The sequence below is a fragment of the Podarcis cretensis genome (genome assembly GCF_951804945.1).
Source record: "Podarcis cretensis genome assembly, chromosome: 2".
Lineage (NCBI taxonomy): Eukaryota > Metazoa > Chordata > Lepidosauria > Squamata > Lacertidae > Podarcis > Podarcis cretensis.
In genome coordinates this window covers 108153830-108180304 of record NC_137171.1, presented here as the reverse complement: position 1 = coordinate 108180304, position 26475 = coordinate 108153830, and the positions used below count along the sequence as shown (strand labels likewise).

At 46.5% G+C, this 26475-nt stretch overlaps 1 protein-coding gene across 3 annotated transcripts in view; it reads left to right on the top strand.

Annotated features, from left to right (window-relative positions):
* PLXNB1 (plexin B1) overlaps positions 1-26475 on the top strand; it is a 155613-nt gene that overhangs the window by 20299 nt on the left and 108839 nt on the right. For 2 of the 3 annotated variants that reach the window (XM_079957669.1, XM_079957667.1), the window contains exons 2-3: positions 9779-9828; positions 10795-10919. The gene's annotated coding sequence lies outside the window, so the exon portion shown is untranslated. Of the gene's footprint in view, positions 1-5499; positions 5741-9778; positions 9829-10794; positions 10920-26475 lie in introns of those variants that run through there. The other variant, XM_079957668.1, reaches the window with a different exon arrangement.

Genomic DNA, 26475 nt, shown 5'->3' with positions numbered 1-26475 from the left:
AAATACAGTAATGAAATTCAGGGCCCCATGACCACCACAGTGCTGTAATACCTATTGAACAGTCATGGATTCTTCCTCCCCCCCTCCCCTAAAGAATCCTAGGAAATGTAGTTTTTTTTCTCAAGGGAGCTGAGAGCATTTAAGAGAACTATTCCCCCCTGCTCCTGCCAACCTAGCAGTTCGAAAGCACGTCAAAGTGCAAGTAGATAAATAGGTACCACTCTGGCAGGAAGGTAAACAGCGTTTCCGTGCGCTGCTCTGGTTCGCCAGAAGCGGCTTAGTCATGCTGGCCACATGGCCTGGAAGCTGTATGCCGGCTCCCTCGGCCAATAAAGCGAGATGAGCGCCGCAACCCCAGAGTTGGACACGACTGGACCTAACAGTCAGGGGTCCCTTTACCTTTACCATTATTCCCTTCAGAGCTGCTCAGATGGGTTCTTGCTTTCCTCCTCTCTGTCCCCCCCCCCCCTTTTGTTGCATGGCGAACCATGTTTTGTAACACTTCCTGCAAGAACTTGCTTTTTTTTCCTTTTTCTGCGTGGCTGTTTGCTCACCTTAAGTGCAAGGCAAAAGTTTTTTATAAGACAAGTACCTGCAGTCCATTAGGGTAGCTTGTGGCCTGTTTTTACAAAGATCCACAAGACCACCCAACGATGCTTGCCTCCCAGCAAAAGGAAACTGCGTGTGTCACTTGGATTTCCTAGAGAAGGTGAAAATTCTTCAGCACAAACAAAACTTTGCTGCCTCCACTGCCAGGGCTTTGACTTGCCACACATCTCCAGCAGTGCTATGAATCTTTAATATCCATACATATATATTTTTTTTGGTAAAATATGTTATATAATTTTCTTTTTAGGACAAGAAACAGAGATGTTGGCCGGCCTCAAACGCACACAGCATTACCTCCGGTCTCTCAGTTATCCTTCTCTTTTTCAAATATCCTAAAATGTTTTAACTAAGACCCATGTGGCACCTTAAAGAGGAAGAAAGTTGTGGTGGAAGGAACTTTTGAGATTTGAGGCCACAACTCATATATTTTTAATGTATGTGCAGCACTTACCAAGTTTTAGGTGCTTGTGTCAGTGTTAAATAACAGCAGCAGCATAGGAACTCGCAGAGCATTCATGTGCCAATTAATTCTGCTCTCCCGGCCATAAATTTACCCCCAACATGCAAAAATGAGAAAGGCAATTTTGCCCTCTTTTATATCCAAGCCCCTTCCTCAGTTTGACCCAAACCCTAGGATTTTTGAATGTTTACTGCAGCACAAACAAAACAGACATGGCAACAGCACGCACAATATCCCATGGAGAAACATGTTACGTTGTATGTGTGGATAAGATGATAGGCATCAGAAAATAACAGGTGCAAGTCAGGCGATGTGGGAAGGGGAAAAAATGACAGAATGGTGGAGAATCGATTGGGAGCATGGGATGGCATGAGCACAATTTCTATCCCTTCTTCCAAGGAGCTCATATCCAGTTTTCCCCACCAACAGCAACTCGATGAAGTAGGTTAGGCTGAGAGACAGTGACTGGCCCAGAACTCTATCCCTTTTATCGTAGACGCACAGTTCAAACAGTAAGAAGATCACCAAATTCCAGCTGCACATTTGAACCTGATTTGAAGCTCTCGTGAAACAAACCCCTTCGTCCCTGAAAAGATTGGACTTTGGGGGATAAGGAGAGGGTGGGTGGGTGGGTGGGTTGGGTATGACGCTTGATGGCAAGGGGTATTAAACCCTCCCACAAACAAAAAAGGATGAATGCTCATTAAATAGGCATCGTCATCTAATCTCTCTGCAAAAATACTGTATTTTTCGCCCTATAGGACGCACCGGCCCATAGGACGCACCTAGATTTGGGGGGGGGGGGGATAAAGGGGAAAAAAATTATCCCCCCCCCCAGGCGCAGGGCTGGAGGAGGGGGAAGCCCTCTGGCCGCCTTCTAACCAAGTTGGGGGACAGCGGGAAAGGTGCGCTGCACCTCCCACTGTCCCCCGAGTTTGTGGGGCTGGCGACGGGGAGGAGCAGGCTTCTCCCCCACCCCGCCAGCCTTCTAACCAAGTCGGGGGACAGCGGGAAAGGCGCGCTGCGCCTCCCACTGTCCCCCGAGTTTGTGGGGCTGGCGGTGGGGCTCTCCTGAAGCCTGGAGAGCGATAGGGATCGGTGCGCACTGACCCCTCTCGCTCTCCAGGCTTCAGCGAAAGCCTGCATTCGTCCCATAGGACGCACACACATTTCCCCTTCATTTTTGGAGGGGGAAAAGTGTGTCCTATAGGGCGAAAAATACGGTAAATCTGGACGAATATTTGTTGAACAGGTCATCTGGACATGGCTAACTAGCATTTCCCTGCCAGTGCCCTGCCATCTCATGTACTGGAGTGCTCATTCCTCAAAGAGTTGTTGTTATTTTTTTTTTTTTTTAAAAAAAAGTCAAGCAGGTTATGTATTTTTGTTGCTGTTTAGTCGTTTGTTGTTGTTTAGTCGTTTAGTCTAAACAACAACAAATGACTAAACAGCAACAAAAATAACACTATCCAACCATCTTGTCCTCTGTAGTCCCCTTCTCCTTGTGCCCTCAATCTTTCCCAACATCAGGGGCTTCCTCTTAAACTTGTTGTTGTTTAGTCGTTTAGTCGTGTCCGACTCTTCATGACCCCGTGGACCAGAGCACGCCAGGCACTCCTGTCTTCCACTGCCTCCCGCAGTTTGGTCAAACTCATGCTGGTAGCTACGAGAACACTGTCCAACTATCTCGTCCTCTGTCGTCCCCTTCTCCTTGTGCCCTCCATCTTTCCCAACATCAGGGTCTTTTCCAGGGAGTCTTCTCTTCTCATGAGGTGGCCAAAGTATTGGAGTCTCAGCTTCAGGATCTGTCCTTCCAGTGAGCATTCAGGGCTGATTTCCTTCAGAATGGAGAGGTTTGGTCTTCTTGCAGTCCATGGGACTCTCAAGAGTCTCCTCCAGCACCTTAATTCAAAAGCATCAATTCTTCGGCAATAATAATAATAATAATAATAATAATAATAATAATTTATTTGTACCCCGCCCATCTGGCTGGGTTTCCCCAGCCACTCTGGGCGGCTTCCATAGAAACCAAAAATACAGTCTTTATGGTCCAGCTTTCAGTTCCATACATCACTACTGGGAAAACCATAGCTTTAACTATACGAACCTTTGTCGGCAAGGTGATGCCTCTGCTTTTTAAGATGCTGTCTAGGTTTGTCATTGCTTTTCAGGTTATGTATTACCTCAGTGTTATCTCCCTGGCACTTTCCCTTCCATTCGTACAACTGGGTAAATTGAAAGAGAACAAAGTGCCTGGTATTCAGTGGCATGAATACATAAGACAAGCCTGCTGGATCAGGCCAGTGGCCTACCTAGTCCAGCATCCTGTTGTCACAGTGGCTGACCAGTTTCCTGTGGGAAATGTACAAGCAGGACCTGAGCACAAGAGCTCTCACTTCTCCAGCAACTGTGGAGGCAGAGCATATAAACATTATGCGTGTGTGCATGTGTTTGAATGTTGTGTGGTCTGCATGCATAGTACAGTGGTGCCTCTGGTTAGTTAAGAACTTAATTCGTTCTGGAGGTCCGTTCTTAACTTGAAACTGTTCTTAACCTGAGGTACCACTTTAGCTTAATCGGGCCTCCTGCCGCCACACAATTTCTGTTCTCATCCTGACATAGTTTACTTTGGCCACAGCAACCTGTGTCTGTCTGCCTGCCTGGATGCAACCCTTCAGCCGTAAATGTTGGCCACCTCCGCCCTGCAGGCACAACTACCACCAACAGGAATCTGGTTGGCCGCTGTGTGAAGAGAATGCTGGACTAGATGGGTCTTTGGCCTCATTTTGCAGAGCTCTCCTTATGTTCTTAAAACCTTTGTCATGCTTGTGCCAGGGGAAAACTGCCCTCTTTGCCTGGACATTTTAATGTTATTACAAATCCCATCGGTGCTGCAAGTGGAGAACCCAAGTTGCGGCTCGCTGGATATTTTTTAAGGCGTGCTTTATTTTGACCTCCTTTCTGTTGATTTGGTTTTATGGTGGCATGGTATTATTATGAACTGCCTTTGGATCATGTGACAGAGGGCAGGCTAGAGCATCTCTTACAAATAAATAAAACAAAAATAGCTAGTAGTGGTGGTTGATACACTTAACCTTCCCCAAGAATTTATCTCCTTTTAAACCTGTCCGAGGCAGAGACTGCCAACACATCTTTGTGGAAGTGTATTCCGTAAATCAAAGAAATGGGTATGGCGCTACATTCAGAAGAGGCAACAGGAGGCATTTCCTCACATATTGGCCCTATCTACACTATAGTTTTAAAGCAGGATCATACCACTTTAAACAGGCATGGCTTCCCCCACCCCACCGCGATGGAGGTTTTTAATGTTTGATGCGTTATTGTGTTTTTATATTTTGCTGGAAGCCGCCCAGTGTGACTGGGACAACCTATTATTATTATTATTATTATTATTATTATTATTATTATCATTATCACCACTCTTCCCAGCAACTCTCTGCACCCTTCACAAACTACAGGAGTCTCTGGGGGAAAGCCTTACGGTCTTCAAATAAAAACATCTTGGAGATCCCGGGCCACAGGGAGGTTAGACTGGCTTCAACCAGAGCCAGGGCCTTTTTGGCCATGGCCTCGCTCTGTCACAAGAGACTAGGGCCCTGCGGGACTTGACATTTTTCCGTAGGGCCTGCAAGACAGAGCTGTTCCACCTGGCCTTTGGCCAAGGCACAGTATGACCCCCTCCTTTGGTAGTCCTCACAGAACTTTAGCCCAATAGTTGCCATTAATTTGATTTTGAATTGGTTTTAGAATGCATTTCAATCAATTGGCTGTGATTTTATGTAAATTTTGTTACTTTTATAGTTGTTAGCTGCTCTGAGCCTGGCTTCAGCTGGGGAGAGTGGGATATAAATAAAAAGTTATTATTATTATTATTATTATTATTAGTAGTAGTAGTAGTAGTACAATACTGCTTTAAACATATAGTGTAGAGAGATGCAATGTTTGAAGACATGTCTGTTCCTAATCGTATGGCCAAACCCAATGAATGGCTCTGATCTCTTAATATTATGATCAGCTGTTTCTGGTTGTGCTCTATTCTAGCCAATGCTTGGTTAGTGTACACATTTGTGTGTGTGTGAGAGAGAGAGAGAGAGAGAGTAAGGAGCGGAGTAATTCCCACAGATCCCTAAATTTGCAGGCCGGGTGTGTGGGGGTGGGCAGAGGTGCCCAGTACTGCAGCCTCTTCAGCTTTGCTCACTGGACTGGGAGAAATTTGAGCTAATGGACACTGGGCAGAGCTTGTTAGCCAAGGTTGGTTTGCATCATTGTTCATTCAGCTGCCTCCTTCATTGAGGTGTTTGTGAGAAGGCCCTTTGTCTCTCTGGAGGAGGGGTGGGGTGGGGGGGTATAAGCTGCAGAAAAACTTCCTACCCGGAGGCAGGCAGGCAGGCAGGCGGAGAGCAAGCTTAGATGCCAGGGTGTGAAATGCCTGCCTGGGCCTATTGGAACACAACTCCTTCTCCGCTGGAAATAACCTGCCCATGTTGTCAGTTGGGAAGCTCGCATTTTGCGCTAATTGCTCATATCACAGATGGTTTCGAGGGCTTGTAGGCCACCTGCCAGGGAGTCGGCATTGTAAGAGGAATGGTTTGCGAGCTAGATCTGCAAGTCACATTCTTCTGGGCATAAAAAGAAGAGGGGAAAATTCAGGTAACGGATCCTCTCCTGGCTGTTGTCTGATTTTCTTTTTTGCAAAGGTGCCGAGAAAACCAGTTTAATTCAATCCAAAGATACTTGTGGCCTTTCTATGCTACAGAAGAGCACGGGTTTTAATAACGTTTGCCAGAAGCTCCTGGGAGAACCGTTGGGAGATCCCTAACAGAATTCTCAGCACCCTTAACAAATGCCTTATTTTATTTTATTTTATTTTATTTTATTTTATTTTATTTTATTTTATTTTATTTTATTTTATTTTATTTTATTTTTTTAATTTTTTTATTTTATTTTATTTTATTTTATTTTATTTTATTTTATTTTAAACACTTTGAAATCAGGCCTTTCTGCTTGGCCCTTAATTCAAGTATGTTGGCAATCCAAATGCTGAGCTTGCTAGATCAAAGCAGAGTGTCTCTCTCTCTCTCTCTCTCTCTCTCTCTCTGTGTGTGTGTGTGTGTGTGTGTGTGTGTGTTCCCTGCAGCTCAGTTCCCCGGAAGCGAATTTAAACAAGCTTTTGCAAAACTTGGCTTTTGAACCATGAATTTCCTTGGAAACTTATCTGAGGAGGAGGAAGGATTCCACAATTCGAAGGTTATTAATGGTTGATAAGTTTCGTTGAAAAGCAAGTTGCTTGGTGATTTATTTAGTTATTTCATAACATTTACATGCTGCTTGATCGTAGAAAAACCCCTCAAGGCGGTTTACGAAAAAGATGTGATTATGATAAAATTGCTTGCTGCTGCTGCTACTTTCACCAGAATTTGTAACTGCAATGTGGCTATCTGGAACAGTTTTGCTTGCAGCTGCTGCTGAAAAAGTATTTTATTCCCCTTTCCACCTCCCTAACTTCTCCCGGCTTCCCCTACCCCATGCCAATTCTGAGCCCAACACAGATAGCAATGCAAAAGACTGTTGTGTGTATTCTAGGGTACGCTCTCAGTTCCTGCGAGGTGGTTCAATGGGCTGATAGGCCTGGCCACAGTGGCCTGCATGAATGCACCGTGCATCCCAGAACATGCCCCCAGAATCCTTTGCAACGTGCTGGAGTCAGTGTGGTCGATGCTACATCGGACAGAATGGTGTGAAAAGCTTTCCCTGACCTGGAAAACTGCGAACCTTGATGGTTGATCAGCCTTATCACAAATAAGAGTTGAAGAATTAACATTAACCGCACCCCTACAACCAGTTGTGTCTCTCAATACCCCCTTGGGCACTGTGAGGAAACACCTGTCTATTCTGGGACCCTAGCACGAAGTGGGGTGGGGCAGTGTGAGCCCCAACCTGGGTGAAACTCCCTCTTCACGAGTATCTAGAGAGGCACAGGAGAAAAGTGGCTGAGTGGGTCAGACTGGAAACTCCATCCCAGGCTGCCACAGCTTTCTGGGAGATTAACTCGCAGGCAGAGACGTTACTCACCAATCAGGAATGCAGCTCTCTTTTTCCTTAATGAGAACAAAACATTTTTATTCCTGTTAGTTAAAAGGAAGCGGGGGCTACTGTCAGTCACCATGCCAACAGAATCTCCCACCCCCTCTGCCCCCAGGGGGTGATGGGTGTCTTCTGTCTCCATCCTTGTTTGGAAAGGTGAAGCAGACGAGCCAAAACTTGACAAACTGGCAAGGGAAGGCGGTTTTCATGCAGCGATTGTCTAGCTGTTGCATAGGCCAGCTAGGCTCACCCAGCTTTACGGCGCGACCTCCAAGCGTCCCTGCAAAGGACTTGCTCCTGGCCGTCACTGGAATTGGTGTAAGATCACCAGCATCCTCTTGGGCTATGAGCCTTGAGCCTTTGCCTGGATGACATGAATGCAAGAAGAGCTCTCTGCTGGATCAGGTCAAAGGTCCATCTGGCCCAGCATCCTGTTTCCTGAAGTGGCCAGGCAGATGTTTCTGGGAAGCTGATGGGTAGCAAAGCGCAGGAACATAGGAAGCTTATTCTGAGTCAGACCAACTGGTTAGTCCAGCTCAGTATTAGGGCTCAGTGGCTCCCTGGGGTTCCAACCAAGGGACATTCATAGTCCTACCTGGGACCTTTCATCTGCAAAGTAGGGGCTGTACCACATGCTGCCCAGCCATCCCGATTTAAGCAGGACATCCTGGAATTACAGAAGTCATCCCGGCTTCTGGTTGAATCCCAGAATGTCCTGTTTTTTGGTCTGGCACTCTGGCATGTGTCAGCAGAGCATCCCAATTTGGATCACCTGGATTTTGTAAGGTATGCTGTCGATGAGCTGTTGTTGTTTAGTCATTTAGTCGTGTCCGACTCTTTGTGACCCCATGGACCAGAGAACACCAGGCACTTCTGTCTTCCACTGCCTCCTACAGTTTGGTCAAACTCATGCTGGTAGCTTCAAGAACACTATCCAACCATCTCGTCCTCTGTCGTCCCCTTCTCCTTGTGCCCTCCATCTTTCCCAACATCAGGGTCTTTTCCAGGGAGTCTTCTCTTCTCATGAGGTGGCTAAAGTATTGGAGCCTCAGCTACACCCCTATAAATACAAACCCAGCATGTAGTGGGGGGACCAGAAAGCCTATACTCCTCCTCTGTGCCAGCCACAGAGCCCATCATGGCCAGCAGAGCTTGCGGTGGATCACTCTGTTTCTCTCCTGGGTGGAATTTTTTTTGTCTCCCCTGCCCCTTTCCTCTTTTACAAGCCTGCTAAGGGGCTAGCAGCCTGTATTCTTACTTTGGCTGCTACTCTAACATGGAAATGCAGGCTAGTAAATGTCTTCGCAGGCTAGTAAGTTGGGTGAGCTTATTTACAAGTGGTAGTAGCAGCCACCAGCAGGCCTGTTCTGCATTACTTTGTCTGGCACATTTTAAAGCTATCTGAGTCATCGCCATAACCTGCGGCCATACATTTTATAAGTTACTTATATGTTGTGCTCTTCTTCTGTTTTACGGTTAATATTCATGTTCTGGGATCACAACGTTGCTCTGATGTAAGGTGTATGTATGCCCGCATGTGTGTGCATGGGGTCTTTGGTTGGCCATTCATTTATTCATTATCGCATCACCCTGATATTTCTTCCTAGCACCCAGCAATTATTAGTGCACTTCCATGAATAATTTGCAGTAGAGGACTGTGGAGTGGCGTTGTGGTGTTCACCTGACCTCTAGTTGCCTGTGTCGTTGCTGTGTAACAAAACAGAGAGGGAAAGGGGTGAGGTTGGTGGGATGCAAATTCACCAAAGGGAACATCAGATTGGTTCTGCTGGTGTGTTTGCACTGTGCCAACCTCCCATTCTCTGCCCTGGCTGCAGGGAGGTCAGTTCAGTGCCACTGCCCCATCCGGCCATCCACTACTGTTCATTTGATTGATGATTGAGAGGTCCATCTCCTGTGAATATGGTTGATTGCTTCTGAAAGCTTATGTACCTGTTTTATATTATCCTGCAGTACTGCATTGACGGAAGGTGTGTGGTCCTTCATTTATTTATTACAGTCCCCCCCCCCACCTTTCCAAGGAACTCTGGTTGTGATGAGTGTTGCCACCGCCCCATCATGCCCTAAGCACACATATGGAAAGAACAAGTTCCTACATTTAGGCTCAACATTTTATATATTTTTTAAATTGAATTCTAAATTACAACAGATATTACAAGTCAAAACTACAAAAGAAAAACAAAGCGGAAGAGAATGCAGAATGAATTCAGGAAGAAGACAATATTGCATCATAAACAAGCATCTTTTGATGAGACATAGAGGACAAAAGAATTATTGTAAAGGGAAGGATCAGTCTGGTATTAGATCTAGCTCCAGCTGACCATTTTTTTCTGTTTTGGCAGGGAGCGAGGCGGCTTTCTATTGACACCAGTTGTTGTCATGTGTTGAATAAAAGGATACCAATCAATAATAAAGCAGTCCGTGCTTCTCCGTCCCTGAGCTTTTTTAACATAGCTAGTCAACTGTTCAGAGAGTACAGTGGTCCAAACTCTTAAAGTCCCATGCATCTAAAGAACTATATAGGTCCAAGGTTACTTGCATTTGCTTTGCTTGGGATGAGACATTCTCGTTGTGTTTTTCTTACAGCTTGAGGTGCATTGACTGAGAAGAGAAATGAAGCCCAGGCAGTCCAGATGGTAAGTAAAAGGTGTCATGATTCCATGCTGTACTACTGAAGAGCAAGCCGTGGACCAGAGGCCAGGGAGGGCGAGACTCTGGGTGATGCTCTTGGCCCAGAATGAGAATTGCCCCATTTGTGGACAATCAGAGTGAGTGTTGGGCAGGAGTGGCTTGTTCCATTTGGGCTCCTGAGGTGAAATGAGAAGGTACCACCCTCCACTGAAGCCTCACTTAGTGGAAGCCACTGAAGCCACTTCTCTTCTTCACTTTTTGGGAGGTGGGGCACAGAGGCGCCCCTTGGATTCTGCTTCCTGAGGCGGCTGCCTCAGTCTGCCTCATGGGCGGGTTGGCCCTGGTGTGGGACAATGTATGGTTTTGATCTATGGGTTACTTTTAAAATGAGGCTGCATTTTAAATTGCATTTTAACCTGTACAGTGGTACCTCAGGTTAAGTACTTAGTTTGTTCCAGAGGTCCGTACTTAACCTGAAACTGTTCTTAACCTGAAGCACCACTTTAGCTAATGGGGCCTCCTGCTGCTGCCGTGCCGCCGGAACACGATTTCTGTTCTCATCCTGAAGCAAAGTTCTTAACCTGAGGTATTATTTCTGGGTTAGCAAAGTCTTTAACCTGAAACGTATGTAACCCGAGGTACCACTGTATTTTAAATATATATATTTACTGTAATTTTAATGGTGTTAGCTGCCCTCAGCCCGGCTCTGGCCAGGGAGGGCGGGATATAAATAAAATATTATTATTATTATTATTATTATTATTATTATTATTATTATTTGGGGTGTCAGGAGCAGCCACAGCTGCATGCAAGCTCAGAATTTTTTACATCGCTGGAGTGCAACCTAGCAAACCTAGACACGTGTGGTTTTTGTTTTCTTCATAGGAGGGAGGTTTATGCACATTGTATACTGACTTGTAGGAGATGTAAGTTTACCAACCAACCCTCCCACCCCGTTTTCTTTCTTAAAGGTTGCCTGAACCCCAGGTATCCCACTCATTTCTGGCTGCAGCTCTAAGCTATTTACCAGCAGACTTTCAAGTGCTGCCGTTGCATCGATTGTGGACTCCTGCCAGAACTTGCCTATAGGACTCAGGTAAGTTTGCTCTGAGATGTATAACATGCATGCAGCCCACTGTGCAGAGGTGACCAAAAATTGCATGGCCGCATGTCAAGTTTTTGCAGGTGAAGAAAGTTCCTGCCATTTTGGAGAATAAATCACTACCCTCTCGTAATTCTTGGTGACTAATCAGGCACCCACGCTCCTCGTTGTACCTTGACTGTAGAGATCCTGGTGTTCAAAGCCTAATTGGGTGTTTCTGGTTGAACTCTACTGTCCCCTTGATGGCGACATCATCCGTATTGGAACTCTGTTTGTGACATGGTTGTGCTGCTGTTGCAGGCAGCTGTTGGGTAGCAAAAGAAAAGGAATTCTGGTGGCTGCCTCCTGATCGTCCTGTAAACCATGGTTTGGATGACTGAGAATGAACTCCATGCCAGCACCCCCTGCTTTCTTGTTTCGGTTAAACCATAGTTTGCTGTGGTGTTTGAATGTTGCAAACTTTGGTTTGATCAAACCATGGTAGTTTGAGCTAAACAGGAAGTAACACATTAAGCTGTGCATGTGAGGGAGGGAGAAGGGGGCACATGGGCCATGATAATTGCTCCTGATTCTTTTAAACTATGGTGTGGACGATCATTTGAATACCACCATTCTGTACAGGTACTGTTAATAAGAGAAGCTGCGCATAGCCTGACCACCGTAGTTCATGTGTTGGTAACCTCAAAACTGGATTACTGCATTTCACACTATGTACCGTATTTTTCGCTCTATAAGACACACCCGACCATAAGACACACCTAGTTTTTAGAGGAGGAAAACATGAAACAAGAAAGCAACACAAAGCCTCTTGAGCGAAGAGGCAGGAGCGCTCCCGCTGTGCTCAGGAGGCTTTGCGTGGCTATCTCTGAAGCCAGGAGTGCAAGAGGGATCTCTGCACACTGATCCCTCTTGCTCTTCTGGCTTCAGCAATAGCTGCGCAGCCTGCATTCACTCCATAAGACGCACACATATTTCCCCTTACTTTTTAGTGCGTCTTATAGAGCGAAAAATACGGTAGATATGGCCTTGGGCCTGTTTTGTAAGCTCCAGCTGGTGCACAGTGCTATAGCCAGAATGCTGAAGGGGGCATTTGGTTGACAATATGTGACACCATTGTTAAAGGGTCTTCACTGGCTACCCTTCTAGTACTGCAGTCTGCTAAGGGTTGTTAGGAGACATTCTCAGAGTGATTTAACCAGGCAACCCAAACTCTGCCCTCCATATGTTTTGAGACTACAATTCCCAACATCCCTGATTTCTGGTCCTGTTAGCTAGGGATGATGGGAGCTGTAGTCCCAAAACATCTGGAGGGCTGAGTTTGGGGATGCCTGCATTTAACCATCATCCCCTCCTCCCAGGGAACTCTGGGAACTGCATCACTGAAAGGCAGGCACCCCCAAACTCTGCCCTCCAGATGTTTTGGGACTACAACTCCCATCATCCCTAGCTAACAGGACCAGTGGTCAGGGATGATGGGAATTGTAGTCCCAAAACATCTGGAGGGCTGAGTTTGGGGATGCCTGCTGCAAGGGGTATAGGGCTCTCCTAACAACTCTCAGCACCCTTAGCAGACTACAGCTCCCAGAATTCCTTGGGGGACGCCATGACGCTTTGAAGTGGCATCACTGTGCTTAAAACGTAGGATATGAACACGGACCAAGATAAACAAAAGAGCAATTTAAGAAACAGGCAAGAACACAGAACGGAAGCAACTGCTGACCAGCAGCCTCTTCCTACTTCCTTAAGAAGAGCTGATTGGCAGCTGCGGAGGATGCAGCTGGCCGTTAATAGCCGTGACTCGTACCCCACAGCAGGCTGCCACTTTTGTTGGAAGTGTCATTCTGGAGTCCTCAGTTGGGCAGCCTGAATAAGGGCAGAGCTCAGCCGCCCCAGGGCTATGGTCCAAGGACACCTGAGGCAGGAGCCTGGATGGAGAGCCACTTGGGAGCTTCCTGTGGGCTACTGAGAGGGCCAGCGTGGGAGAAAGGCAGGAAGTAAGTGCTTAGTGAGGCTGAAATTAATTGCCTCTATGTTAACTATTCATTTCTTAACCTGCTTGGTTCTGATGTCGGCTATGCTATGTTTTGTATTTTTATTAGAAGCTTCCTTGAATGCAAGAAAGCTGCAAGTGCAATAAAGGAAATAAAGACAATTACCAGAGGTTAAAACAGGGGTTCCTAAAGTGGTCCGTGGACCAGAAGTGGTCCATGAGCTTCATTTACGTGGTCTGTGGCATGCCTGCTCTTGTTGGTTTTTAATAGTATTTTCATTTCTTCTTCTTTTCTTTACCTTGGGTTTTATTGTATCTCAGATCTGTGGAATGCAAATTGTAAGGCAATATGAAAAATTAAAAAGCAATACAAATGCAATTACAAATCATACAGCATCTAGCACAGTGAATTACAGTTGCTGCAACAGGAGGAAAAATCGTTAAGTGGTCTACCAAGATTAAAGCTTCTGGACCACACAACACTTACCTGGGACAAAGACCCGCTAAGCATAACAGGAACTTACTTCTGAGTAAACATGTATAGGCTTGCACTCTTTAAGTCCCACTAAAGCCAATGGAGTTTAATTCTGAGTAGACATGCTTTGAATCGTGCTGGGTGTGAACCCTAATAGTTAAAGTCGCGGACGACTCTGGGGTTGCGGCACTCATCTTGCTTTATTGGCCGAGGGAGCCAGCGTACAGCTTCCAGGTCATGTGGCCAGCATGACTAAGCCGCTTCTGGCGAACCAGAGCAGCGCACGGAAACGCCGTTTACCTTCCCGCTGGAGCGGTACCTATTTATCTACTTGCACTTTGACGTGCTTTTGAACTGCTAGGTGGGCAGGAGCAGGGACTGAGCAATGGGAGCTCACCCCGTCGCAGGGATTCGAACTGCCGACCTTCCGATCGGCAAGCCCTAAGCTCTGTGGTTTAACCCACTTCCCTGTGAACCCTAATAGGTGATAGCAATTGCTTTGAATGCCAATTTAGTCTACTCCTTTTGCCTTGTGTTTCACTCTTTTTGAATATCACAAATTGAACCTTGTCTTGGGAAAAAGGCAGGATGCAAATACATTAAGTGATAATAATTAAAAGTAATTTGTGCTGTTACTTTTTAGGCAGCAATGGGAGAGGGACATACCTAAGCCCAACACATGTCAAGTGAAGTGAAGTGCATGACTTTGTCTCCTTAGTCTAGGACAAGATTCCGAGGCCCAGGTTCAAAACAGGAGAGGGCTGCTGCACCTTTTTTTGTTGCGTGGAAATGGGAATTTCGGCTTGTCATACATTAAATGCCGGGACCCAGCTATTAAAGGTGCAGGAGCACCTGTTGCCATGTGTCCACCTTAGTCAGGCCGCCTCCAGCTATTACCCTCTGCTATGACTGGGCTCTTGGTCAGACAGTTGAGCTTAGATAAAAGAGAGGCCTGGAAACTATGATGAAAAGCTTCTGAGTGGGTGTCTGTATAAAGGGGAAGTAGAAGCATCAAGACTGTTTAGTCTGCAATGCAGAAGAGGATGAGATGAGGTAGCAGTGTTGTTTTAATTTTTTTTCTGTTGTCTGACTATTCACACTTTTGCAGGATACAGGATGTGTCCCTGTATCTTTTACAGATCAGCTGCAGGTTCAGGGGAAGGTGGTGATAATTTTTGAGCATACTTCTGCTAGGGTTTAAGCCTCACCTTACCCAGTCTTCTATTCACCTCTAGCTACTTGCTTTAGGGGTGAATAGAAGGTAGATCAGTATCTTAAGTACATTGGCAAGGATTTCTTACGCCCATTTGTTCAACAGTAGCAGCAACAAAAGAGCCCCCCTAAATAAACTGGTGATTGGGGGTGGGAAAACGGGTGTGCTTTTGTTTTTGTGGAAGGACTGTGAGTGCAGTTGGGGTTTTGGTACTTGAAACAATTCCTCGGGCTCAGAATTCCTTAATTCTACTGTGTTGTCTTTGGCACCAGTTGGTGGATCTTGGCATTCTGGTAGAAAACAACAACAAAGTAGATCCCACAAGAAGTTCGCCATCTCTCGTTTCACAGGATGAAAGAGAGCCTTCCAGCAGACTCATTGCAGAACCGTGCCTTAAGTTCCACCTTTATTCAGATGATCAGACTGGGTATTCAGAGCACAGAGGCAAGAAAGGAATTGGAATTTGTGGGCCTTTCTAGGCAATGGTTTCCTATGGTTGTTTGGTTGTTTTGGCAGCATCTGAACTACTACTTCTTCTTTGGTGATCACTTGTAGCCGAATAAGATTGTCTTCCATAAACACAGTTTTAACAATGAGTCGCATCATCATAATAATTTATTTATTTGTTTGTTTATTTATACCCCACCCATCTGGCTGGGTTTCCCCAGCCACTCTGGACGGCTTACAACTGAATATTAAAATACAATAGTCTATTAAACATTAAAAGCTTCCTTGAACAGGGCTGCCTTCAGATGTCTTCTAAAAGTCTGCTAGTTGTTTTTCTCTTTGACATCTGGTGGGAGGGCGTTCCACAGGGTGGGTGCTACTACCGAGAAGGCCCTCTGCCTGGTTCCCTGTAACTTGGCTTCTTGCAGCGAGGGAACCGCCAGAAGGCCCCCGGCATTGGACCTCAGCGTCCGGGCAGAACGATGGGGTTGGAGACGCTCCTTCAGGTATACTGGGCCGAGGCCGTAAGTGACTGTGGAGGGCAATTCTGGATCCACACGTCCTTCCACAGTGGGGACATAGGTTTCCTGGTGGATCACGTTGAGGGTTTGCCACTCGTGCCTTCCTCTTAGCACGTTTCTCCCTTTCCTCCTGAGTTCGAGCCTCTTCAAATCCCATGACACATTTGGTAAAGGCTGTTCTCCAATTGGAGCACTCACAGGCCAGCGTTTCCCAGTTGTCAGTGTTTATGCTACAAGCACCTGTATTCCTGCCCTCAACTCCAGCATTCCCCAACTCCAGTTTTTAGAACCATGAATGAACTTAACTATTGTTCCACCAGAGAATGGCATCCGTAGTGATGGTGAACGATTTCTGTAATGTGATTTATACAAGTGTTGTGGAGGTCTGTCTCCACTCTTTGGAGTCTGAATACTAGGTGCTGGGATTCACAGGTGGGCAGAGTGCTGTTGTGCTCATGTCCAGCATTGCAGGCTTTCTGGCTGGGTCAGCGTTAGGAACCTAGGAAGCTGCCTTTCTACTGAGCCTGATCATTACTCCATCCAGCTGAGTATTGCGTACGCAAAACCGGTAGCGTCTCTCCAGGATTTTAGGCAGAGGTTTCTCCCAGTCCCATCTGGAATGGAACCCAGGACCTTCTGAGTGCAAAACAGATGCTCAACCATTGAGCTACATCTTTTCCCCGGTGCCATGTTGCCATGTCTGCTCTGGACCACACGGGTGAAAGGGGAAGCACAGGGCAAAAATGTCAGGCCTCTTGCAGCTCCTCTTCAAGCCAAAAATGGTCAGTGCAAAAACAGAAGAAGAAGGACTGTCCCAGGTTGGGTGGGCTAATTAGTACATCAAAAGCCCAGAGACCAAAAGGAAAACACCCCAGTAAAAAGCAGTTTGATGAGAGGGTTAGAAGAAAAAAACACTTAGCCGTTTGCATTTGTTGTGGGACTATAACCCTGCTAAATTAGGCAGTTCTTCATTTCGGTTTGTTGTTCTTTTTCCTTTTCTTTTCTTTTGCCCTGCCCTGTCAGAGCTCCACACAGCTCTTGTTTTAGCAGAGAATTCAGGGCAGAGGTGGTGGTGGCAGAATTGCAGCAAACTGTCATTATATCCCCAAGGCATGTGTGGTTGCAAAACGTGGGGTGGCAGAGAGTTCAAGTCCAGATGAAGGGACCTTTGTGGTTGGAGGAGTTGGCTGCACAAAAAATAAACATAAGAAGAGGCCTGCTAGATCGGACCAAAGGTTCATCATCTAGCCCAGTGAACCAACTCTATGCCTATGGGAAGCCAGCCAGCCAGCAGGGCCTAAATTCAGCAGCACCCTCCCTGTTCGCAATTCCTAGCAACTAGCCTGCTGCCTCCGACACAGGAGGGGTAGCAAAGCCACTGTGGCTTGCAGCCATTGAGATCCTTATCCTCCATGAATTTGTTTAGTTGCCTTGTAACGCTGTCCAGCTTTGTACCTGTCTTTTGGAAGAGAGTTCCATAGTTTAAGGCACTGTGTGCCAAAGTAATGACATCGCCATTTGTTTTGCATGGGGGGGGGGCTGATCCACTCCCCTCAAGCCACTTTTTTTAAAAGCTACATTGAAACCATGGCTCTGGACCAGGCATCCCCAAATTTGGCCCTCCAGCTGTTTTGGAACTACAACTCCCATCATCCCTAGCTAACAGGACCATTTTAGTCCCAAAACAGCGGGAGGGCCAAGTTTGGGGATGCCTGCTCTGGACTCTGGGGAAGGAGGAGGGTGTGAGCACAAGGCTAACCTAAACTATGGCTTAGTGTAATGTCTGAATATGAGGGATGCGGGTGGCGCTGTGGGTCAAAACACGAGCCTAGGACTTGCCAATCAGAAGGTTGGCGGTTCGAATCCCCGTGACGGGGTGAGCTCCCGTTGCTTGGTCCCTGCTCCTGCCAACTTAGCAGTTTGAAAGCATGTCAAAGTGCAAGTAGATAAATAGGTACCACTCTGGCGGGAAGGTAAACGGCGTTTCCGTGTGCTGCTCTGGTTCGCCAGAAGCGGCTTAGTCATGCCAGCCACATGACCCAGAAGCTGTACACTGGCTCTCTCGGCCAATAAAGTGAGATGAGCACCGCAGCCCCAGAGTCGGCCACCACTGGACCTAATGGTCAGGGGTCCTTTTACCTTTAGTGTCTGAACACAGGCTGTGCTTTGGGGATAAAGGAGGGGGAATAAGTACGTATGCTGCTCCGAGTTCCTTGGAGGATGAGAGAAAAGTGTGTGTTTATTATATGTGATTGATATTATATGCCACCTGTTCTCCAATGCAACCTTTTGCTTGACAATTCCTGGGCCTGAGATGTAGGCCTTTGATTTTTATACTGTACAGCCTTGGCTCATAATGCCAGCCTTCCTTCCCCTCTCTGATTTCCTTCCTTGCATAAAAGTTTCCAGTCTAAGCACCAGCAGGTGGACTGCCTTCCTTCACTTTCCAGGGTCTTTTTCACTGGCAGTGAAAATTCTGCAGGGAGGGCTGGCTGGTTACAAGATTGGCCAAGAAAAAGGTACATGGCCACGGGTTCAATTAAGTTCCACTTCTCCAATTTCTCCTACTCGCACCGCCTGAAATATTGTTTCCCCCCGCTTGAAGCTGAACTTTGTACGTTGGCAGGGGATTTGCCCCAGAGACAAGCAGATGCTCTGTGCTTTCTAGCCTAAATCCTTTAAGACTGGTAGAATTCAAATCCATTAAAAGTTGTTTTTTTTTTTTTATGCACTAGAAAGGCTTCTCTGAAGCCTGCTGAGTATAAGCTTTTGTGTGGCACCAGGCCAGAAATTCAGCCTGCTTCTCCATGTTATTGAGGTCAGGCCTTCTTTTATTTTTTATTTTATGATCCCTGTCCACAGTCTTTACCATCTCCCTCCTCAGTTTCAAGCCATTCATGAATCCAGCTAGTGTATTTACCACACAGCCCTTCAAATATCTAATTAAAATGTTGAATACTACTGGACGGCTGCCAGCTCCAGCTAGAGCCTCCTCCCAGTATGTCACTAGACAATTGATCACTGTCGTTTCCCTGTCAATTTATATCCCTCTCGCATAACAGCACTGTCTGGCCGGGAGCTTTCTGTGGTTTCATTATGGCTGTTATTGTGTGCTCGTTATAGCTGAGGATCCAGAGGTCTTGAGCGGCTGCCACTGAGATGGGCACTGCGAATCCTGCCCTGTCACCATTGGCACCTAGGTCTTCAGACTCTTGATATACATCCATTTCTCTCCCTCGTGATGGAAGGCTGTGGAGAAACAGAAATGCCTGACAAAAAGTACTGATTGATGGTGTGTTTCTACAGACCAGGAAGAGAATACGGGAAAGGTTATTAGCTGCCTTATCCTAAGTCAGGCTGTTGGCTCATCTAGGCCTCTGCTGTCCAAAGTTTCCCAACTGCATCAGTGGCGCAGTTTGTCTGTGACACATGCCACTCAAATAGACACTCACATTGTTCTCAGTTGGCTCCCAGGACAAAGGGCAGGCATCCTGCTTTGTAAATGAAGGATAGGCCTATTGTTATTGTTAAAATTTGTGTACTACCCTTCATCTGTAGATCTCAAGGTGGTTCACAAAATAATAAAATAAAATAAAATAAAATAAAAAATAAACACAAAATACATAATAAAAACAAGAACAGGAACAAACCAACAACCCCCTCCTTCCATCCGTTCCCATTTGTCCAGATTTTGCCCAGACTTTGGGGTTTTATTTATTTATGTTGCCTTTACAGTGGTACCTCGGGTTACATACGCTTCAGATTACATACGCTTCAGGTTACAGACTCCGCTAACCCATAAATAGTACCTCAGGTTAAGAACTTTGCTTCAGGATGAGAACAGAAATCGCACGGCAGCAGTGGGAGGCCCCATTAGCTAAAGTGGTGCTTCAGGTTAAGAACAGTTTCAGGTTAAGAACGGACCTCCGGAACGAATTAAGTACTTAACCCGAGGTACCACTGTATATCCTAAGGCACACAAGATGACATATGTCAGTGATGGCCAAACTTGGCCCTTCAGCTGTTCTGAGACTAAAAACTCCCATCATCCCTAGCTAACAGGACCGGTGGTCAGGGATGATGGGAGTCGTAGTCCCAAACATCTGGAGGACCGGATTTTGCCTATGGCTGACCCAAATCTTACAGAAAGCTCCTCTTTCTGGGCTCAGAGCCCAGCACCCTTGGCCCACAGATAAGGACAACATCAAAGAAAGCCAATTAGCTTAATATCAAAGCAAGTGACTATAAATATATATGAGCTCACTGCTGCAATAACTGCCCATTAATTGTGGGGTTATCTTGACTACCAAGATGGCGTTTGCAGATTGCACACTGTAGTCCCAGAACAGCTGGAGGGCCACGTTTGGCCATCACTGACGTATGTGGTTCTCCCCACCTCCTTCTACCCTCCCAACAACCCTTTGAGGTAGGTTAGGCTAAGTGTTGGGTGGGGGCGGTGGGCGAGGTTGTCCTAAATTTACCCAGTGAGCTTCATGGCTGAGTGGGGATTTTATACCCTGGTCTCTTAACCGTTACACTAAACTGGCTCATAGGCTACCCTGACTAGATTCTGGGCAATGATGATGCTTGGGGAATTCTCTCACCCTTGTCAACTGTAGTAGTAGAAGAAGAGGAGTTTGGATTTGATATCCTGTTTTATGACTACCCTAAGGAGTCTCAAAGCGGCTAACAATCTCATTTTCCCTTCCTCCCCCACAACAAACACTCTGTGAGGTGAGTGGGGCTGAGAGACTTCACAGAAGTGTGACTAGCCCAAGGTCACCCAGCAGCTGCATGTGGAGGAGCGGGGAAGCGAACCCAGTTCACCAGATTACAAGTCCACCGCTCTTAACCACTACACCAACTGTAGTGTAGGCTGTATCGGGGAATCGCAGGGTGTTCCTCAGGATGATGCAACTGGTCATATACTTGCAGTGAGTGACTCTGTGTGGCGGGGAATGGAGGGATTAGCATTGCATGTGACCTACCCACTCTTGAGGGACAGTGATTATGGCCAATGTAGTAGCTTAATTTTTTCAAGGCATGCTTCAACATCTGTCATGGTGCATAATCTGCCCCAACATTCATAGTGGGAATAATTTGGGAATCTCTGGCCAACTCTTCAATTTGCAGCAGCCATTCAAGGCCTCAGTTTTTGTACTTCAGTGGACACTGTGCCATCACCCACCTGGCCGTAGTTCCTTCTCACCCGATAAATCTGTCCTGGATGCTTTAGCTGAGATTCTTGCATTGCAGGGGGTTGGACTAGATAACCGTGATTCTAAATGCTGACCCCATCGTCATCTTCATAGAGTGAATCATGGCCCGCTAAACAAAAGCAGCAGATTATGCAGCTTTCTGGACATCACTGTTTCAGATCTTAAGCCTGATTTGTTTGTTTTTTATTTAATTTATATACAACCTTTCTCCCAAAGGAGTCTGGTGCAGCAAACACACAAGCCATAAAATGTCTAAAAGCAATTCCAGCACAGATGCTGACTGTGAAAAATTTCTGCTTTTTAAAAGGCTGGTGGAAAGAGGAAAATTTTCAGACAACAAAGGTGGTGCTAGTATTTAACTGAGGTGAGGTGAGGATCCCAAATTCCTATATAGTGTGGCATGGACTGCCTGATAAGATGGTATTTTCAGGAGGCCCTCTCCTACAGAGAACAGTGATTGATTGGGTATACAGTCGTACCTCGGAAGTCGAACAGAATCTGTTCCGGAAGTCCGTCCGACTTCCAAAATGTTCAGAAACCAAGGCACGGCTTCCGATTGGCTGCAGGAAGCTCCTGCAGCCAATCGGAAGCCGCGTCGGACATTCGGGTTCCAAAAAACATTTGCAAAATGGAACACTCCGTTTGGGAGCCAGAACGTTAGACTCGCAAGGCGTTTGGGATCCAAGGTACTACTGCATATTGATTAAAGAGAAAGGACAACTTGTTGTGGGGAAGTCTGCATTAAAATCCTTCACCCGACCATAGTTTTTTCTTTGGCCTGGCTATTTTGCTTCTTAAATATAGGGGCTTCCTCTGTCATGTGATCTATCTCTCCCCCCCCCCCGGCCATCTGGTAGGTAGAGTTCAGCAGCAGCTCTCTACCTTGAGACCTGCTGTTTTGCGTAGTTTGGGCTTTAAGCGTCGCTGGGCCATGAATCGCACTCTTAATGAAAAAAATAGACTCTTCTTTATATTTAGCCACTGAACGGGGCTTGGCTGTTTTTCTTTTTGGAAAGTATCTTGTAAAAACTTGGCTGCTTTTGAGTAGCCTGAGGTGTGTGTGTGTGTGTGTGTGTGTGTGTGTGGAGGTGGGGGGGGGAGGAGAAATAATTTAAGGCTTTGTCTGTTATGAAAGCTGTTTAAACAATAGCTAAATTACGCACACATCTCGGGAGCAGCTTACTTGAAGCTGCTTCACTATGAACTAGTCGCCTACATCATGGAGCACAATCCCGCTGTGTTTTGTTTATTTTCAGCGCTTATCCCGAGAGTGGGTGGTGGGATACAGGAGCACCGGCTGTTTCAGAGACCACCAAGCAGGTGGTAGCTTGAGTGCCATACCTGGCCAAGTGGAGAAACTGGACAGAGTGGGGAGAAAAAAGAAGTCCTCTTTTTCATAGGATAATTCCTTACACCAGACATCTTTCACCTTTGTCCATCCAGACCAGTATTGTCTACTCGGACTGGCAGCAGATCTACATCATGTCAGGCAGAGTTCCTTCCCATTACCTTCCTCCAGGCTATTTTAACTGGATTGAACCAGGGATCTTCTGAACACAGAGCATGCGGCTCTGCCACTGAGCTACGCTTCTTCCCCATGACATGCATGTTTGGGTCACAGTTAAGGACTTGCCTTCCCAGTTCCCAGCTGCGCCTGACCCATCCCGTCGTCAAGCTGGGATGGAGGAGTCTCCAGAGCTCGAACCACAGGGACTTCACCACTTGAGGCCAAGACTTTAAAAGAGTCATGACTTCCTCCAGAGAATGCTGGGGGCTGTAGTTTGTTAAGGGAGCTGAAAAAAGTGACAGAAGTTCCTGGGAAGAGGGACTGATGGTTAAACCATCCTGGGAATGGTTGCTTTGTGAGGAGAATAGGAGTCTTCTAACAACTCTCAGCACCCTTGACAAGCTACAGCTCCCATGATTCTTGGGGGGAAGCTATGGTAGTACTTTAAATGTATGGCCATAGTCTTGTGAGCTACTGTCCACAGTATCGTCTCAATCCTACTAGAGGAGCAGAAAGGAACAGAAGTGCTGTGTCATGTCAGCAGCTTTTGGATCAGCCAGGCCTGGTGTATCTTCGAGGAGCCTGGTCCTTCTGCCTTTGCCTACTTAACAGAGCATTTCCTGCAGTGCCGCACCTCAAGCCGCTGAGCTGGAGAACAACCCCAGAGGCCCATAGCCCAGCATGCTCCTAATTTAGCATGCCACTATAAATGGTTTCACAAGCGTGTTGGTGATGGGTGGTGCAGGTAAATTGGGACCTAGGAGACAGGCAGTGGTAGCAGGACTGTTTCTGGATGGGAGATGGATACCAACCGTAGGTCCTTTTCTGCTGCATCTTCTCAGCAGGCAAAAGAACTAGAGGAGGCTGTGGAACAGGACCAGTGAAGGGGCATGGCTTTGTTGGTAGGGTGGGTGATCAAGAGGGCTAGACAGAGAGGCCCTGAGGACCCATATTTGGCCTCTTGGTCTGAAGTTGCACATCGTTGTTGGCTGTCTTGACACAGGAAAGCCAGATCATCTTCAAGAGGGGTCTGTCCAGCATCTGCTTGAGAGACCCTCCAGTAACGGTGTGCCCACCATCCTGCTAGGTGATTTGGTTCCATTGTCAAATTGCTCTTACCGACAATCAATGGCACTCATGATAAATGATAGATAACTCGTAGTTCATGATAGAATCATGGGCCTGGCTGCAGCATTTCGGCTTCCTTCATGTAGGCGAGTGATGGATCGCCTTGGATTATCATAGCTCCCACACCCCGCAGCACATCACTTGGCTTGGAGCAGCCGTCTGTTTCATTCGGCGAAACCAACACAATTGATTCCAAGTTCCTGTAAAAACATGCACATATACATAGCAGAGCAAGTATCGACGCAGTAAAAAACCTTTTCTCCCCTCCAGGTAATTTTCATTGTGTATAATCAGGTTATTTAACCACACAGAGGTCTTTCTCAGGACTGGTTATTAAGATGGTTAAAAATCCCTGCAAATATTTAAAAAGGGGATCATGGTATCCAAATGACATACAAATCCAAAAAGTGTCTTTCTTTTTTATAAAAATAAAAATAAAGCCGCCCCTGCAATATTCCTCTATGTGATTCTTTTATTATCTCCTAGTTAAAACCAAACTGGAGCATCTGCAGTGCCATACCTCTGTTGCTTGCTTCTGCCTTTTCTATAATTAGCGATTATAATAAATATTTGCTCCGCTGAGCATTAAAAAGGTATGCGCTGCTCCGACATCTCTCAGACGTATAATGGGTAGGCACCAAACTGGCAGGAAGCACTTTATTTGCCTGCTATTAATAGCTCTTCAGGATTATAAATGGGAAATAGTTACTCATCTCACGAGTTGTTTTCCAAGTGGGTGAAATCTGCCATTTAAATAGATGGCTGCACATTTGGGCATTAGGAGCAGAGCAAGCAGCAGCTGGGGCCCGTCAAATGGATGGGAGTGTGTGAAGAGAGCAGTGCTTCTTCCGTCCCTGACAATGTTTTATTTGCAGTCCCTGTTAGTTATTTAATATAAACATGCACAGTACGGCAAGATGCAGAAATGCAGAACAATCATAAAACAACAAATAAGAGCAGGTAGTTGAAAAGCCATCAGCCAAATGAAAATCGGCAGTCGCCTCACCCTGCCTAACGTTAGAGCCGGCCCTGAAGTCATGCCATGGCTAGGAATGGCTCAGTCTCCCTTGGCTATTCCATGCTCTGTGGAAGCACTGGATAGAACACACCCACAACCTCTCCAACACTTTCAGCCTCAGGAATGGACACGGTTTTATAAATCCTTAAAAAAAAATCTGTTTAGCGGTTCTCCTGAAACAGGTTTGTTGGCTGCACACTAGAGAAAGCAGCCTTTATTAGTGGCTGGGCAACCCCCGCTTTTGTTTACAAAACTCCATTGGGATTATTAACTGATAATGTGAAATCTAGCCTGGAAGCAGAAGGCATTATCCTCCATCACTTGATGCATCCAGGAGGAATTGTTATTGAGGTGGATAATAAAAGAGGATTGAAATCAATCTCTTGAGTGCCGATATGAGATTAAAATTTGCCACTGGGTGGGTGGAGAATTCAAAGATGTGCGATCTTGCTTACTTTTTGCCTTTGGAGGAGCTCAAAGACCATACCCACAGCAGAGGAGGGCGGTTCAATACCAATCAGCGTGCATTTCATTAAAAAAACAAAAAACTCCTAAAAAGTCACAGGTTTCCTTCGCAGTTCCCACGGAACAGGAGACAGAGGCTTCTCTTGCAGAAGCAATTAATCCTGTATTGCCTTCTGCTGCACTCCAGATTAAATACGCTGGACCTGGGAGTGTTATTTCAACAGCGAGGAGTGGGAAATTTCCTTGGGGAGGTATATTAAACAATATATACAGCACTGTGACACCTTCCTGATGGAGAATCGAGAAACTACTAGAAACCCTGATTTGTGTTTTTCTAAAAAGGGGATTTCTGTGAGTAGGTAGGAGAGGAGAGGCTTGGGAGCGACTTGCCATGGCTGTACTAGTATATTTTAGCCAATTCCAACAAAATCTGCAGATGCATATGCAAATTATCCTTCTCCCTTCTGCTAAGGATTATGATGCTGGGATTACTCAAAGCAGTACTAGGATGTTACGCAGAGCATCAGTGCAGAGCAGACAGCGTTTTTTGTGTTGCTGTTTTTTTGCTGCTACAGAAAGCAGGAAGGAAGGAATGGCGCGCGTATATCCTATTTTTCAGAAGCAGTTGGGGCAGAGGGAAGCAGGGAGGTTCTAGCCAAGGATGTGCAACTCAGTGTGCTTAAAAGGTTTGCCAAGAAAAGCTGGATTTTCTTATCTGTTCAAATGACGCAATTTATTTCTTTGCTTCGTTTACTAGGGTTTATAGCTGCATGAGCGATGTTGCGTTTGTGCAGTGGAACTGCCTCTTCTTCTCCCTGTGCAACCCCAAATTCTGCTCCGGGGGGGGGGTGTCCCTCAACCTCTGTGTGATGCTGCTGGAGCACAGCTGTCAACTTACAGATTTGAAAATAAGGGACCAGCAGCCTCAAAAATAAGGGATCAGCAGCCAAAATAAGGGATTTTCCAAGCACCGGTATGTTCAACTTCTGAGCCAAAGGCAGAAAGCCCAGCCAGCAGCCAAACGAAGCCTCAAGTGGTGGTTCCCACAGTGCAGCAACCCGGCAAAGGGGATGCAGCAAGGAAAACCACCGTCACCTCTCTGCTGGGAAGCGCTGAGCAAAGGCGAGTCCCAAGGCAACGAAGCCGATTTGATCGGCACAAGGCATGCAAGCTCCACCCCCAGTCATTCTTAGACTTCTTATTGGGTGAGCAACGCAGCCAAGCAGTTGGAGCCTCCCTCCTCCCTGGCTGGCAGGGAGGGAGGGAGAGGAGCTGCTTCCTTTGAAACCTGGGGAATTTAAGGGACAACATCAATAAGGGACAGCAGCGGGACACGGCGCTGGGATAAGGGAGTTTCCTGCCAAATAAATGACGGTTGACAGCTATGTGCTGGCAGCCTTGGAGATGACCCGTAGACCACTTTTCACACAGCAGCCCTCACAGCACCTATGGAATGTAGAAAAAGATACACGAAAACAACAGGCTTAAAAGCCAAGTTGGGCCCAGCAGGGCCTGGCGTTTTTGCCTGGTTCCTTCTTGCAACCCACACGGTGGCGCGTGTGCATTT